Source organism: Panthera pardus, unplaced genomic scaffold (genome assembly GCF_024362965.1).
Source record: "Panthera pardus isolate Hobbes unplaced genomic scaffold, ASM2436296v1 HiC_scaffold_21, whole genome shotgun sequence".
Lineage (NCBI taxonomy): Eukaryota > Metazoa > Chordata > Mammalia > Carnivora > Felidae > Panthera > Panthera pardus.
Window position 1 is genome coordinate 49,156,152 of NW_026526777.1, and position 15,355 is coordinate 49,171,506.

Consider the following 15,355-nt stretch of genomic DNA (forward strand, 5'->3'; position numbering starts at 1 on the left):
AGAGGAAAAGAGCTTCCCTTCCCCTCTTCCCACCCCTTTCCCTTCGTGTAGTTATTTCTGTATTCATTTATTTGGACCGACATTTCTTTCTTACTGGAGGAAGAGATTAGAGAGGCTGCTTTATTTTACAGTTGCCGTTGGGGGAACGCCTCCTTCCTTCCCAGAGACGAGACTTGGCAACGGGGTCTGGATTGTGGGATCCGCGCTCTGCGCCCTGTCCGCGCCGAAGCTGGACTTGTCATCAGTTTAGAATAGCAGGGTTAAGAAGTGTGGTGTGGATGGATGGACGGGCCTCACAAGAAATGCTCAAAAGCCCAGTATTAACCAAACATGTTTCTCTTTTTTTGCCTTTGATCTTTGTGCAATACGTTGGCTTTCCCCCCCCCCCCCCTTCTAATGATGTCACATGCGTTTTATTTTTGGTCTGTTTGGAGACCGTCTCCTTTGACCTTGGCTTTAATTTTCTGCCCACCCAAGGCGGTATTCACTGGTTCAGGTTAAAGAGATTGCTGGCAAAGTAGTAATAATTTTTAAATCGAAAAGTAACAACCAGTGCCGTGCACGTAGTAGGTCTCCAACAATGTTTCTTGAACATGCTGCTCAAAATGGAGCAGGAGTTCCACAAGTATATGTTTTTTGTTGTTGTTGTTGTTGTCTAACACATTGTGATAGGGCATTTTCCCTCCCATTTCTTCCTACTTTGCACAAAGACTGGTCTACAACGGGATATTTTTGTTTTCTGGTCTTGTGGTATCTTGGTATGTTGTTTGGGCTTATCAAGAGCTATGAGGATGCATTTTGTAATTTTCTCCAAACTGTTTAGGGAAATAGTATTTCAAAGCAGGAAGTGACCTAGGAGATAAGCTCATTCTGCCTCTCCTTTAATGGTTGAGGAAACTGAGGAACAGCCAGGTTAGCTGGCAAATCAAGAACCACTACAAATAGGTCTGCAATGATACTGCTCATTTCAACTTTGTTCCCTCAAGAACCTTTTGTGATTAAATTTGCTGATGCATGCTTTGGTGATGTATTGGAGGGATCATTTCCACTATCCAAAAACCCTGATTTCGTACTGACTCCACAGTCAGATTTGCAAGTCTAAATCATTGTATTCTTCAGTCTTGAGTGGACATGGGAAGGTATTGAAGCTAGGAGATTACAGGGCCCAGCACTAAACAGTGCTAGAGCATTTTCGTTTATATGAAATTACTGCTGAAGTCATGCTAACAAGTCAGAGAGTAAGTGGATAATGGGCATCAGGTGTACAAATTTGAGCACTCTTTATTAGTCAATATGTAAGGAATTTATTTAGCCAAGAAATTATCTCAAAGCAGCATTAGGAGTGGTGTATGAAACATTCACAGTTCCCCCCTCCCCCCATCTTATTCTCTTGGTGGCGTCATCCATTGTTGAGCTGAAGAAAAAGCTTCTGCCCCCTCAGTAATCCTACTTCTTCTAGACTCTACAAGTCCCAGTCCCTGCTTCACCTCCCCATCCTGACCCCAGACTAGCCGCAGTGATTACCTAATTGCCTAAGTAATAGTATGTCTGGAATTTATCTAATGTTTATAACTTAAAGAGAAAATACTTCGCAACCTGAACAATAGGTCTGTGAGATAAGCAGAACCAATATTTGTTAAATCTCCATTTAGTCAATGAAAAAAACTGAAACATAGAATTCTATTAAGCAACCTGCCTAAAAGTAACATAGCTGGTTATGTTACTAGTCTCCTAAATTTTTAATTCATTAATGGATCTGGATTCCTTAAGGTTTTTGTTATTTTCCCACCCTTTGGTGGGTAGAGTTGTACTAACAGTTGTGGAGCCAAAAGCAAATATCCCATGGTTTTTGCAAACTATTATCACTTAAGAAAATTATTGAAGAAAAAACAAACACAAGTGACAAACTAATTTGCATAGCAGGAAAGCAGTTAATCCTACTTAGATTTATACCAGTCCGTATCTCCCTGGTGTAATCCCAGATCTTAATGTGAACATAAATCCTTGGCTGATAAAGTCTTAGTTTACATTGTAGTTTGCAAACAGGCCTTTGTGTGTGAACTACAATAGAGCTAAAGTCTCATTTCCCAGCCTGCACTGCCCCCTCCTCCTTTCCTCCCTCTAGAGTTTCAGACACTAAGCTCTCAGAGGTGATCTACATATTTATTGTCATTGGAATTCAACTCCAAGAATCAAACCCAAGCCCCAGGACAAGTGGGAACTAAAAACTGGGGAACTGCGAAGGAGAAAAACTAATAAATTCCCCCAAGTAATAGGCTGAGATTTTCAAAAGAAAGAGGCCTTGGTTTCTGAGAACACATTCCCAATCCAGGTTTCCTCTCTCTATCCTAATGTAGAGCATACCTGTGAAAGCTTTCCTAAACTGAAATGACATAAAGCAATGAAGCACATACCATTAATTTATATGGAAATTTTTTTTCAGTTTATTTATTTTGAGAGAGAGAGAGCACGAGTGGGGTAGGGGCAGAGAGAGAGGGAGGGAGAGAGAGAGAATCCCAAGAAGGCTCCACACTGTTAGTGTAGAGTTTGATGCGGAGCTCGAACTCACGAACCATGCGATCATGACCTGAGCCGAAGTCAGATGCTTAACCGACTGAGCCACCCAGGAGCCCCTATATGGGAAATTTTTTTGAGCATTCCCAGACCTAAAAAATAACCTATTTTAGGCTTTTCTGATACCTTAGAGCCCCTCTTGCTAACGGATGCACAAAATAAATCAAGATAAGCATAGATGCTCACAGACACAGTTCAAAGCTATGGTGGCTTGATGCTGAGATGCTAGTGTAGTTTCAGGGGAAGGAGCGTGGGGGCGCTACTCTCACTGGTCAGGATGCCCGCTGTCTGTTTAATGGGCTCTCACTGCAAACACTGAATGTTATTTTTCTGTTCGCCTTTTTTCATACAGTGAAAATCCTCTTTGGATTTCTTTGGGTTAGCGAAAACAGGTACTAAGATAGATCTTTCGTAAAAGTCACATAATGTGAATTTTCAAAAGATGCCTGTATTGAGAGATGAGGATTTGGAATCTTGGCTATCACAAACTGAGGACTAAGTACGCGTCCAATTTTCTCCTCTGTTCACCTGTCAGAAAACACACACATATAAGTGGTTCCCTCATCACACGTGCTCTTAACTATTGTAGTCAGTCCCTTTTAGGCTCTCTAGACACCACTTCTAAGCAGCTAATCCCCCAAGCAGTAATGCAGCATTTAAAGTGTGGTTCACCAGCTGCTCCCTTTCAATATTCTCTTTCCCCTTGGACACAATGAGGCAGCGCTCTTCTGATTATACTCTGTAACGCCGACCGTGCCCAGTTCATCATAAGGGAAGAATTTAGACATTTGTCAAGATCCTTGTCTGTCTTGCTCCTGCATCAGTCTGCAATTCCCTGTGGATCTATTTATTCACTTCTGTGGTTTCAACTCACACTTGGATAATGTGGACTTTAACACATCCACCCCCAGCCCCATCCACAGGACTGAGGTCCAGTCAGGAGTTTCTAAATGTTGGATACCTCCACCAAGATATGCTTTCCTGTACTTCAGACTCAGTGCATGGAAAGTGAACTCTGCCCCTCTTTCCCCTGCCCAAACACCCTTCCCTTCTTGACTTTCCCCTTTTTTTTTTTTCCTAACGTTTATTCATTTTTGAGAGAGAAAGAGCATGAACCGGGGAGGTACTGAGAGAGAGGGGGACAGAGGATCTGAAGCAGGCTCCGTGCTGACAGCAGAGAGCCCGAGAAACGGCTCAAACTCATAAACTGTGAGACTATGACCTGAGCGGAAGTCCGAAACTTAACCGACTGAGCCACCCAGGAGCCCTTGAATTTCCTTTTCGTGTCAGTGGAACTAGTAGGTTCTACCTCAGACTTGCTTAAACATGGAGTTCGTTACCTTTGAATCTTCTCCTCCACCCTAGCTAGCATAAATCCAACCCCTGCTTTCCATTCCTAGCGACACCATTCTAGCTCAGGCCTGGTTAGCTTTCACCATGCCAAAAGCATTAGCTTTTTAGTTGTCCTCCTTCCCCCCGAGGCCTTTCTACCTCCAGTTTATCCTGTATTCTGCAGTAAGTGAATTATCCTAAAGCACAGTTCATACCAGGTCACATCCAAGTTCAAAAAAACAGCTCCCTGCTACCTGTTAAGTAAAATGTATGTTCTACCGAGATTAAAAGGGCCTACCTAATAGTCCCAAGTCACCATTGCTTCCTGACCCATTGCCTGCATCCAGCCAGCACAAATGTCCCAGGATTCCCCAAATACATTCAGCACTTTCCTTGTTCCTTGCTTCTCCTTGTTTCTTATATCAGTAATGTCCTTTCCTCTATCTCTGCCTGCTAAAAACTTGCCAACCTTCAAGCTCCCCTTCCCCCTGCCAAGTAAATGCCAGTGTCCTAGTCCAGCAAGTCATTTCCTATCCTCCAACCTGGCAATGATCTCTGCCCCTCTGAGTTCCCATGGCATTTGTTCCTGTCTGTCTGCTGGCACCACTCATGTATATATTGTGGTAGAGTCCTCTGTGCAACTCTAATATCTGCTATTAGGTCATAAGCATCTAGAGGGCAGAGGGCTTGCATTATTCATGTTCGTCCCCCACAGTGTCTTTCACATATCAACCCCTCAATGAAACCAGAAGCCAGGAAGCGAGAAATTAAACTGAAAAAGAAAACCTGGCTGGATTCATAAATGTTTGGGGCAAAAGACACTTTAAAAAATCAATTTGGGGCACCTGGGTGGCTCTGTCGGTTGAGCATCCAACTCTTGATTTCGGCTCAGGTCATGATCTCACAGTTTGTGAGTTCAAGCCCCTTCATGGGGCTCTGGGCGGACCTTGCTGAGCCTACTTGGGATTCTCTGTCTACATCTTTCTCTGCCCCTCCCCCGCTCTCACGTGTGAGTGCACGCACGCTCCCCCCCCCCTCTCAAAAACAATGGAAAAACATTTTTTTAAATAAAGTAAAATCAAATAAATCAATTCAATGAACCCAGCCATGCAACCCCCATTCTCCTCTCCTGCCCTCATTAAAAAAAATAAACATACCCAGACCCAGGAGTATGACATGGCTTGCCCAAGGTCACACAACTAGTGACAGAGAAAGGGTCAGAATGCAGAGCTCCTGAATCCCAACGCATCAACCCCAACAACAGATCGTTTGCTTCCTGCTCTCCTCTGTCCTTCTCTGAATGGATAATTTTCTTGTTGATAAAGTTTTTCTCAGCAAAGTAATTTTATTCTTTTACGTATTATTTAAGCTTAAAGCATTTGTGCCATATTCCTGGCCCCACATATAATTTTAGCAAAATTATACTTTTTTTTTTTTTTCTAAACCAAAGGACCAAACAGAGACATCAGAGAAACATCTGGTCTGATTCATCAGGGTAGCAGCAACATTTCTATTTATACATGAGCACAGCCCTATCTTTGTAGCTCTCAGCTGTTCCTCATTGCTCACTATGTTCCCCTTTTCAACCTTGTCTGTCCCTCATCAAGAGAGCATCCTGCATCCTGAGTCTTAAACAGAAGCTAATGCAATAAAGGAAATGGATTCCCTATTCCCTAGGTCTGTATTTAAAAGGAACGATTTCTCCACTTTCTTATTGTCTTTGTTCAAGAGCATAGGACAGCAAGCCTCAAGTATTTGGGTGACTGCTATTTGCTTCATGGCATTTTGGGTACAAAGAAGTTGGATTTAAAAAAACAAGCTATGGCATGAATTGTTTGGAAACAGGTCAGGTAGAAAGAATATTTTAAATGGGGAAACTGAGGGTGATGTAGAGAACATAAGGAATACTGACTCTCCTCCAGCAATATTTGATGGTGGTATAAATTAGAAATTGTCTGATCGTAGGCATTCATCAGTACCAAGAAAAGCTTAGAAATCGTCCTGAGTTTTGTGAGTGCTTTTTATACCTGACTCATGTCTCTGAAAATGTCACTGTTTGTACCAACCAATGACAATATCATTTGGGAAAGCAGTTGAACAGACCAGAGACAAACAGACCTCCACCAGTCATTTCTTCTTGGCAAACACAAGAATGCAAAAAGAATAAAAACACTCAGATGGAACCCACAAGGGCGGCTGACATCAGGGCCTAATTAAAACCTTTAGAGGTCCTAAGCACTGAAAATAATCAGGTGCCCACCTCACCCCATGTAATTAAAAAAAACTTTTTTACAAAATGTTAGAAAGAGCAACAAAATCCTGATTTATTTTTCCATGATGACCACTACAGAACTTGTTTTAGAGACGGCAAATACCAAACTCTTAAAAATGCTGTACGTGTTTTCTGTGTGTTCCTATGTCTGCCAGTGTTCTAAACCCCACATCTTTTGAGTAATCCGGCCCTGTCTAAAATACACAGTACAACTATCTATTAACTAACACAATCTATGAAGGGGGTAATCTTTAGCAAATCAATTTTTGTGTGTCTCTAGTAAGTATAGAAACACTAAGTTACTTCACCCTAGCCAAAGAAAATGATCACTTCCTTAGCTTTGTGGTTCTAAAGAGTCCTCAAAAGATGCAATTAAAAAAAAAAAAAAAAGCCAAATGATTCTAGAGGAGAGATTTTTTAAAGTGATTCTACTGTCCTCATACTACCCTGAGAGCAATATTGTAATTGATCAACATGTAGAGGTTACACTTGCCCATTTTCATTTTGCCTCTGGTATAATCAAGGTGCCAGAGCCTATTTAAGACTCTTGTGAGCAAAGACAAATCAATAATCGCCAGAGCCTATTTAAGACTCTTGTGAGCAAAGACAAATCAATCCAAAATATATTCCTAGTTGCCCATCATCTCAATATGGATAAAGATGACTATCATAGCTTCTGAATGTCTCGCCATTATTCGTCAGGGTTGATTGCTAGTATTAAGAATAAGAAATATGGAAAGTTTTGTTTTGTTTTGTTTTGTTTTGTTGTCACTTTCCCATTGGCCCCTAACAGGACATCCTTAGCAGGACAACTAGGCAGGATCTAGAAGTTTAGAAGCTAGTAGTCAGAAAGTGGGCTTTGGGAATTCAAGATTGCTGAGGTGCGATGTCTGAGTGATGACATAATATGGAAGGTGGTCCTGGGAAGTAGATAAGTACAGCGGAGGACAAGATCACTAGGGTTAAGGAGGTACAAAAATAGGAAGCTAAGATATTGAACTCTTAGGATGGTGGTAGGAAGTGAGATAAAGAGGACAACTGTAAGTTTAGCCTCAAAAGCTTTGGGGAATGAGGGGTGCCTGGCTGGCTTAGTCGGCAGAGCATGTGACACTTGATCTTGAGGTTGTGAGTTCAAACCCCATGTTGGGTGTAGAGATTACTTAAAAATAAAATCTTTTAAAAAAAAGCAAGCAACAAAAAGCTTTGGGGGATGAAAGGAAACAACCAGGAGGTTGGTTAGCGGCAGGAAGGGGGAGAGGGTAGAGCTCATCCTTAAGAGAAGGATGAGCTTTTACAAGACAGTCAAAGAGTGATGGTCTGGAAGTAGCATTGGGAGGCCAGCCAAATGCCAACTGCTGCCTCTTGACTCTTTCAACGTAACAGCAGAACAGAGAGAAAAAACAGCCTCAACTAGGGGAATTTGCAGGGTACATCCTAGCTTTGAAGAAGACTCCTTCATTCAAGGCAAGAAGTGGAGAGTAAACTTCCAAGAAGAAATATTAAGAATGTATTTTATTTACAATAGAATAATGGTCCCTGATGGCTCAGTGGAAAGGGTCATGAAGGGGTTTATAGCAATACACGCAAGAGATGAGAAAGGGGCTTCATAGCAATAAGCTGGAGAAGTTAGAAAGTTCTAAACCATCAAGGGGAGAAGGGTAAAAGAGAGGATAGGTGACTAGAAGCATTTTCCTTTCAACCGGCGACTAAGGATTATGAGGATGAGAGAGAGATGGGCTTCAAGTATTATACTTTGGTGCATGGTTTTTTTCTGCCCCGTTTAGATACAGGTTCTGTGAGAGATGTGGGGCACATGACTGGCTCAGTTGGTACAGCATGCAACTCTTGATCTTGGGGTTATGGGTTCGAACCTCACATTGGGTGTGGAGATTACTTAAAAATAAAATTAAAAAAAAAAACCCACACAGATGTGGTGACAGCTGCAACAGGAGAGGCCATAAGTCATGTCTTCCGAGCTATGTCTCTGTCTGAGATGATAGCGACAAGTCTAGTTACAACAAGGTTTCTTTCTAAGTTTGTGAATCAGCAAAGGGGCCATTTCTCCATTTTGTGAGAATTCAAACCTGTCAATCTCTTTGTTTTATTCCTTGACTGTTTTAAGTCCCAAGTCCTGCCTGGGACTAATGATTGACATCCAAAGTACTCACACCAATCTCTTCCATTCCCGTGCACCCTACACATGCTATAGATTCAAGCTCAACTGAGCCCTCAGACTCTGTCAATCCCTTAGCTTGTCTGTGGTCAGTTCCATCCCTGTTCTGTTTAGTAAATACACCTGAGCTTTGTCTCTCTCCGCAAGACCTAGTCAACACCCAGCTCTCATTCCCAACAAATGTTTCTGTCTCCCCTTTAAAGGAGAAAAATGGAGGCCACACCTGAGCAAGAAATCCTTCAAAATCCCCACCCTACCACCATCTTTTCTTTTCGGCCAGAGGATCAGCAGCCTCTCATCTTTTTCAAAAGCCAAACTCTCTCACCAATTTCAGGGCTTAAGCAATTCTTTTCTCTATTTTTTCTGTCAACCACACTTTTTCTTTCTTTCAAAAAAAATTTTTTTGAGGTTTTAATTTTATTATTGAGAGAGACAGAAACAGAGTGGGAGCTGGGGATGGGCAGAGAGAGGGAGACACAGAATCAGAAGCAGGCTCCAGGCTCTGAGCTGTCAGCACAGCCTGACGTGGGGCTCGAATCCACAAACCACAAGATCATGACATGAGCCGGACGATTAACCGACTGAGCCACCCAGGCGCCCCTAAAAATTTTTTTTAATGTTTATTTATTTTTGAGAAAGAGAGAGACTGAGTATGGGGCGGGGGGGGGGGGGGGCGGAGGGACAGGGAAACACAGAATCCAAAGCAGGCTCCAGGCTGTGAGCCATCAACAGAGAGCCTGACGTGGGGCTTGAACTCACAAACCCCGAGATCACAACCTGAGCCTAAGTCGGACACTTAACTGACTGAGTCACCACGTGGTGCAACCATGCTTTTTCAACACTGCCTCCTTTCTTCAATTTACATGTTAATCTCTCCCATCTAACCAAAAAGCTCCCCAAAAATGAACTGCACTAATATCTGCAATTTTCCTTGAAATGCATCCCCAAAATAAGATGGGCTGGTGGATGGATAGAGAGATACATGATAAACCAAATATAGCAAAATTCTCTTTGTACACTGTACATGGTGAGTACATAGATGTTCACTGTACAATTCTTTCAACTCATCTGTATGTTTAAAAATTTGTCATAATAGGGGCGTCCATGTGGCTCAGTTGATTAAGCATCCAGCTTCCGCTCAGGTCATGATCTCACAGTTGCTAAGTTCAAGCCCCGCATTGGACTCTGTGCTGACAGCTCGGAGCCTGGAACCTGCTTCGGATTCTGTCTCCCTCTCTCTCTGTCCCTTCCCCACTCATGCTCTCTCTTTCTCTCAAAAGTAAATAAACATTAAATTTTTTTAAATTAAATAAATAAATATTTTTTATAATAAAAATGTTGGGAGGGGCCTCCTCAAATCATCATCCAATCTTTCTTCCTCCTTTTTCCATTGGAACTTTTTTAAATTTTTAAAAAAATTTTTTAAATGTTTTTTATTTATTTTTGAGACAGAGAGAGACAGAGCATGAACGGGGGAGGGTCAAAGAGAGAAGGAGACACAGAATCTGAGGAGTCAGCACAGAGCCCGACACAGGGCTCGAACTCAGGAACTGTGAGATGATGACCTAAGTCGAAGTTGTACGCTTAACCGACTGAGCCACCCGGGCGCCCCTGGAACTTTTTGTAAAAGTAGATTACACTCAGTTTCCACCACCTCTTCACCTCCCAGTTACTATTTTTAATTGAGATCTTTAAAAAAGAGATAAAATGGGGGGCGCCTGGGTGGCTCAGTCCGTTGAGCGTCTGACTCGGCTCAGGTCATGATCTCGTGGTTTATGGGTTCGAGCCCCGCGTCAGGCTCTGTGCTGCCAGCTTGGAGCCTGGAACCTGTTTCCGATTCTGTGTCTCCTTCTCTCTCGCCCCTCCCCTGCTCACACTCTCTCTCTCTCTGTCTGACAAAAATGAATAAATATTAAAAAAAGAGATAAAATGTAAATACAGCTGACATCCCCTTTACACCCCATCCAATCCCTTTCTCTCGAGGCCACCATTAATATGCTGTGACTGTTCTAACACTGGTATGTATCCGTCCCATGCATGCACATAGTGTTGGGAAATCCTTTGATGAGTTTTTCTATTGGATTTTTGATTTGTCTTCCTGAAATTGTTATATACATAACATATCCTGGAATTTCTTTTTGGATTCAGTACTGTGTTTTTAAGATTTATCTATGTTCCTGCTCATGGATCTAGTCCATCCATTTTAACTGTTGAGTAGTTTTGGGTTTTTTCATTTGTTTGTTTTTGTTTTATCTTTTTATTTGTCATCTTCAATTTCTTTAATTGATGTTTTATATAATTTTCTTTTTTTAATATGAAATTTGTGGTCAAATTGGTTTCCATACAACTAGTTTTGTATCATTAAATAGTCCACTATTAATTTGCACATTCCACTATTGATGGTTGTTTCCAATATTTTACGATTGCAAACAATAAAGCAGTGACCGTCCTTAAAGCAACTTTCCTGTGTATATGTATAAATGTTTCTCTAGATATATGTCCAGAAATTGAATTACTATATTGTAGGGCACACACTTATTCCATGCTGCAAAATATTGGCAAATTGCTTTCCATGATTATTGTGTCAACTTATTTTTCCATCAGCGGAGTATGAGAGTGTCTTTTCTTCACATCCTTGCCAATATTTGTTTAGCATTATCAGATTTTTAAATTTTGCCATTCTCGTATGTATGAAAAGCAATCCAATTTTACATTTTGCATTTTCCTCTAGAGAGGTTAAGCATCTTTTCATATGCTATTGGCGATTTGGGTTTCACGTCTATGAATTGCCTGTTCACATTCCTTGATGATTTTTTTTTCCTATTGCATTTGGTCTTTTTCTTATTGATTTTTTAAAGTTCTCTGTCTATATTTGCTGTGCCCTAATCTTCTGTCAGTTATTTGAATTGCAAAGATTTTCTCCTAGTCTTATCTTTTAACATTGTTTATGGTATTTTTTACTGAAATAGAAATTTTAATTTTGATTTATCATCATTTTTTGTTTATGGTATAAGTTTTTCGTGTCTTAAGAAAGCCTTCCCTGCTTGGAAATAATGAATATATTTTCCTCTATTATCTTCTGAAAGCTTTATTTTTCTGCCTATCATATTGAAGTCTTTACTCCACTTGGTATTTATGTGCACAGTGAGAAGGATCTAATTTTTCCTTTTGTGGATCATCGATTGACCCAGCACCAGTTATTGAATGGTCCAGCTTTTGCACTTTGCTTTGTACTTTCACTTCTCGTATGTGTTATTCGCAAGCCTGCATTTATCTGTTTATCATCTAGTACCACACCGTTACTTTCTACTCCTTCTTTTTTTCTTATTCAAAAGTGCCTTGCTTATTCTTTAAAAAAAAAAAAAGGTTCAGTTATTTATTTTCAGAGAGAGAGTATGTGTGTGTGTGTGTGAGTGGAGAGGAGGAGAGGGAAAAGGAGAGAGGGAGAGGGAGACAAAGAATCCCAAGCAGGCTCCACACTGTCAGCACAGAGACTGACGTGGGGCTCAATCTCATGAGATCATGACCTAGCTGAAATCAAGAGTTGGACACTTAACCGACTCAGCCACCCAGGTGCTCCAGCCTTGCCACTTCTTGGCATGAAGTCTTCCATGTGCATTTTGGAATTGACTGGCTAGATTCCACAAAGAACCCTGTTGGTATTCTGACTGTAAATTTAACAAAATTCTCTTACATTAAGGAGAATTGCTTCTGTATAATATTGAGTTTTCTCTTCAAGAACATGGTCTATCTCTTCTATTTTATATCCAACAAAAGTTTATGATTTCTGACCTACAGGTATTAGACATTTTTGTTAGATTTATTTCTGAGTATATTATGGCTTTTCTTGCAACTATAATTTAGGGATTACTATTATTACGTTTTCTAGTCGGCTATTGCTGATGTATAAAAACACTATTGGTGGGGCGCCTGGGTGGCTCAGTCGGTTAAGCGGCCGACTTTGGCTCAGGTCACGATCTTGCCGTCCGTGAGTTCGAGCCCCGCGTCGGGCTCTGGGCTGATGGCTCAGAGCCTGGAGCCTGCTTCCAATTCTGTGTCTCCCTCTCTCTCTGCCCCTCCCCTGTTCATGCTCTGTCTCTCTCTGTCTCAAAAATAAATAAACATTAAAAACACTATTGGTTTTTGAACGTGGATTTTATGTGCCCATTTACCTTGAAGCACTTAAAAGTATTGATTACACGTCAAAAGATCGTCTGGAATGCTCTGTGTAGATAATCATATTAGTTTCATGTAATGATTATTTTGTTTCTCCCTTTCCAACCCCTGTTTTGTTTTTTGGTTTTTGTTTTCTTGTTTAACTACATTGGTTTGGACTTCCAGGACAATGTGGAACGGAAGCAATAGCCATGCCTCGTTCCTGACTTTAAAGGCAACATTTTCAGGGTGTCTGGGTGGCTCAGTCAGTTGAGTGATTCTTGGTTTTGGCTCAGGTCATGATCCAGGGTTGTGGGACCAAACCCCGCATGGGGCTCTGCACTGAGCGTGGAGCCTGCTTAAGATTCTCTGTCTCTCCCTCTGCCCCTCTCCCCTGCTAGTGCTCACTCATGCACTCCCTCTCTCTCTTAAAAAAAAAAGGCAACATTTTCATTATTTCACCATTAAGTATGATGTTCACTGGAGGTTTTTGATATTAAAGATTTTCTCATCTATTTCTAATTTTCTAAAAAGGATATTAAAAATCATGAAGTGAGGGGCACCTGCCTGGCTCAGTTGGAAGAGCATGGGACTCTTGATCTCAGGGTTATAAGTTCAAGCCCCACAATGGGGTGTAGAGATTACTTTTTAAATATTTAAATACTTAAATATTTATTTATTTATTTATGAGAACAAGCAAGACTGGCAGCATGGAGCCTGCTTGGGATTCTTTGTCTTTCTCCTTCTCTCTCTTTCTGCCCTTCCCCTGCTCATGCTTTCTCTCTCTCTCTCTCTCTCTCTTTCTCTGTCTCAAAATAAATAAATAAGCATTTAAAAATTAAAAAAAAAAAGACTTGGACACCCAATTAACAAGCCACCCAGACACCCCTAAATAAATACAATTAAAAAAAAGATGAAGGGGCACCTGGGTGGCTCAGTCGGTTGAGCATCCGACTTCGGCTCAGGTCATGATCTCACAGTCTGTGAGTTCGAGCCCCGCGTCGGGCTCTGTGCTGACAGCTCAGAGCCTGGAGCCTGCTTCAGATTCTGTGTCTCCCTCTCTTTCTGCCCACTCCCCCCCCCCACTCATGCTCTGTCTCTCTCTCTGTCAAAAATAAATAAACATTAAAAAATGAAAAAAAAAAAATGAAATGATGGGGCTCCTGGGTGGCTCAGTTGGTTAAATGTCTGACTTTGGCTCAGGTCATGATCTCACGGTTTGTGAGTTCGAGCCCAGCATGGGGCTCTGTGCTGATACACAGGCTTTGTCTCTCTCTCTTTCTCAAGAATAACTAAACATTAAAAAAATTTTTTTGAAGATAAAAATTTAAAGTGAGTGTTAAATTTTATTAAATATTTCTTTTTGTATTTATTAAAATGATCATTTAGCTTTCTCCCCTAATTGGATAACATAGTGAATTACATTAATAGATTTCAAAAAATAAAGTATAGTTTGATTTCTGAGATTAAACCCTGCTTGAGTATACTGTATTTTCAATGAGTTGTAAATACTTTATTTAGTTTTTGTGTATCTATATTCATACATGGAACTAGCCAATAATTTGTCCTCATCTGCTTTGAGTATTCTTCCTGGATCTTTAACGGGGTTGCCTCTCTACTCACTCTTAAACCCATTACCATTTTATGACAACAGCTCTCGAAATGATACCTAAGTGGATACATTCAAAGTATTTTCCTCTAGCCTATGTTGCAATGCCTCTGTTACATGTAACACAATTTATCTCTTCCTTATTAAAATTTGCTGTTTATTTTAATGACATCACACTCTCCTTGTTGTCTCACACATCTCTGAACACTTCTTCTGTCCTTTCTCTGTGGATCTGTTTTCTTCCTGGAACCATCCTTGGCCAGCACACCTCTCAGTGCACAGGTGTTCCCTAACTGACCTGAGGTATCCTCAGTGTTTCAACTCCCACCTGGACAGAGACGAGTTCCAATGTTGTGCCTCCATCTCGGCTCTCCCTCCCCTCAGTTCTAGTTTGTGCTGGCTCATTCTGGCTTGTCCCAAGGACAGCCGGGACTTGGCATGTTTACAGTAGAACTCTTCATCTTCTCCATTAAACTACTTTCTTCTCTTGTAGATACCATCTTAGCTCATGACCTTGTGATCCGTATTTGTCATCCGAGAGAGAATTTTCTCTGCTTCATTTCTCAAATATAATCAATTACCATGCCTTTACAATTTAACTTCCTAAACATTCTCTTCTTTGTTCCCTTCCCTGTTCCCTTCTCTCCATCTTCACTTTCCATGCCTCAGATAGGGCTCTTTTCATCTTTTACCTAGACTAGAACAGCAGTTCGCTAACAAATCTCCTTTGTTTTGTCTGCTTCAAACGTAGGTACAACCAAAGATGCTACGATAACCCCTTTCTACAGTCACTGAAGTAACTTACTTGAAACTCTAATCTTGTCATGTCATTCTTTGGCCTTAAAACCCTGTAGTATTTCTCCACTGCAGACAGGATGATCTACACTTTTTAACATAGCGTTCAGAGCCCATCATTGTCTAGCCCTTACCTTTTTCTCTAGCTTCACTTACATCTTAATCTTGTCTCCAGCAATTGAAAACTTCTTGGAGTTCCCTATGTAGCCTATGCATTTTTTTTCCTTCCATGCCTTTGCCAATGGTGTCTCTTCTAGAAGGCACATCTCCACTTTCACTCACCTCTCCTACTCCAACCCCAAAACTAATTTCCCTCCCCATCTCTACCTGACTAACTTCACGTCCTTTGAGATCCAATTTGGCTGCCAGCTCATGCAAAATGCCATCCCTGAGACACCTAGGTGGCTCGGTTGAGAGTCTGACTTCGGCTCAGGTCATGATCTCG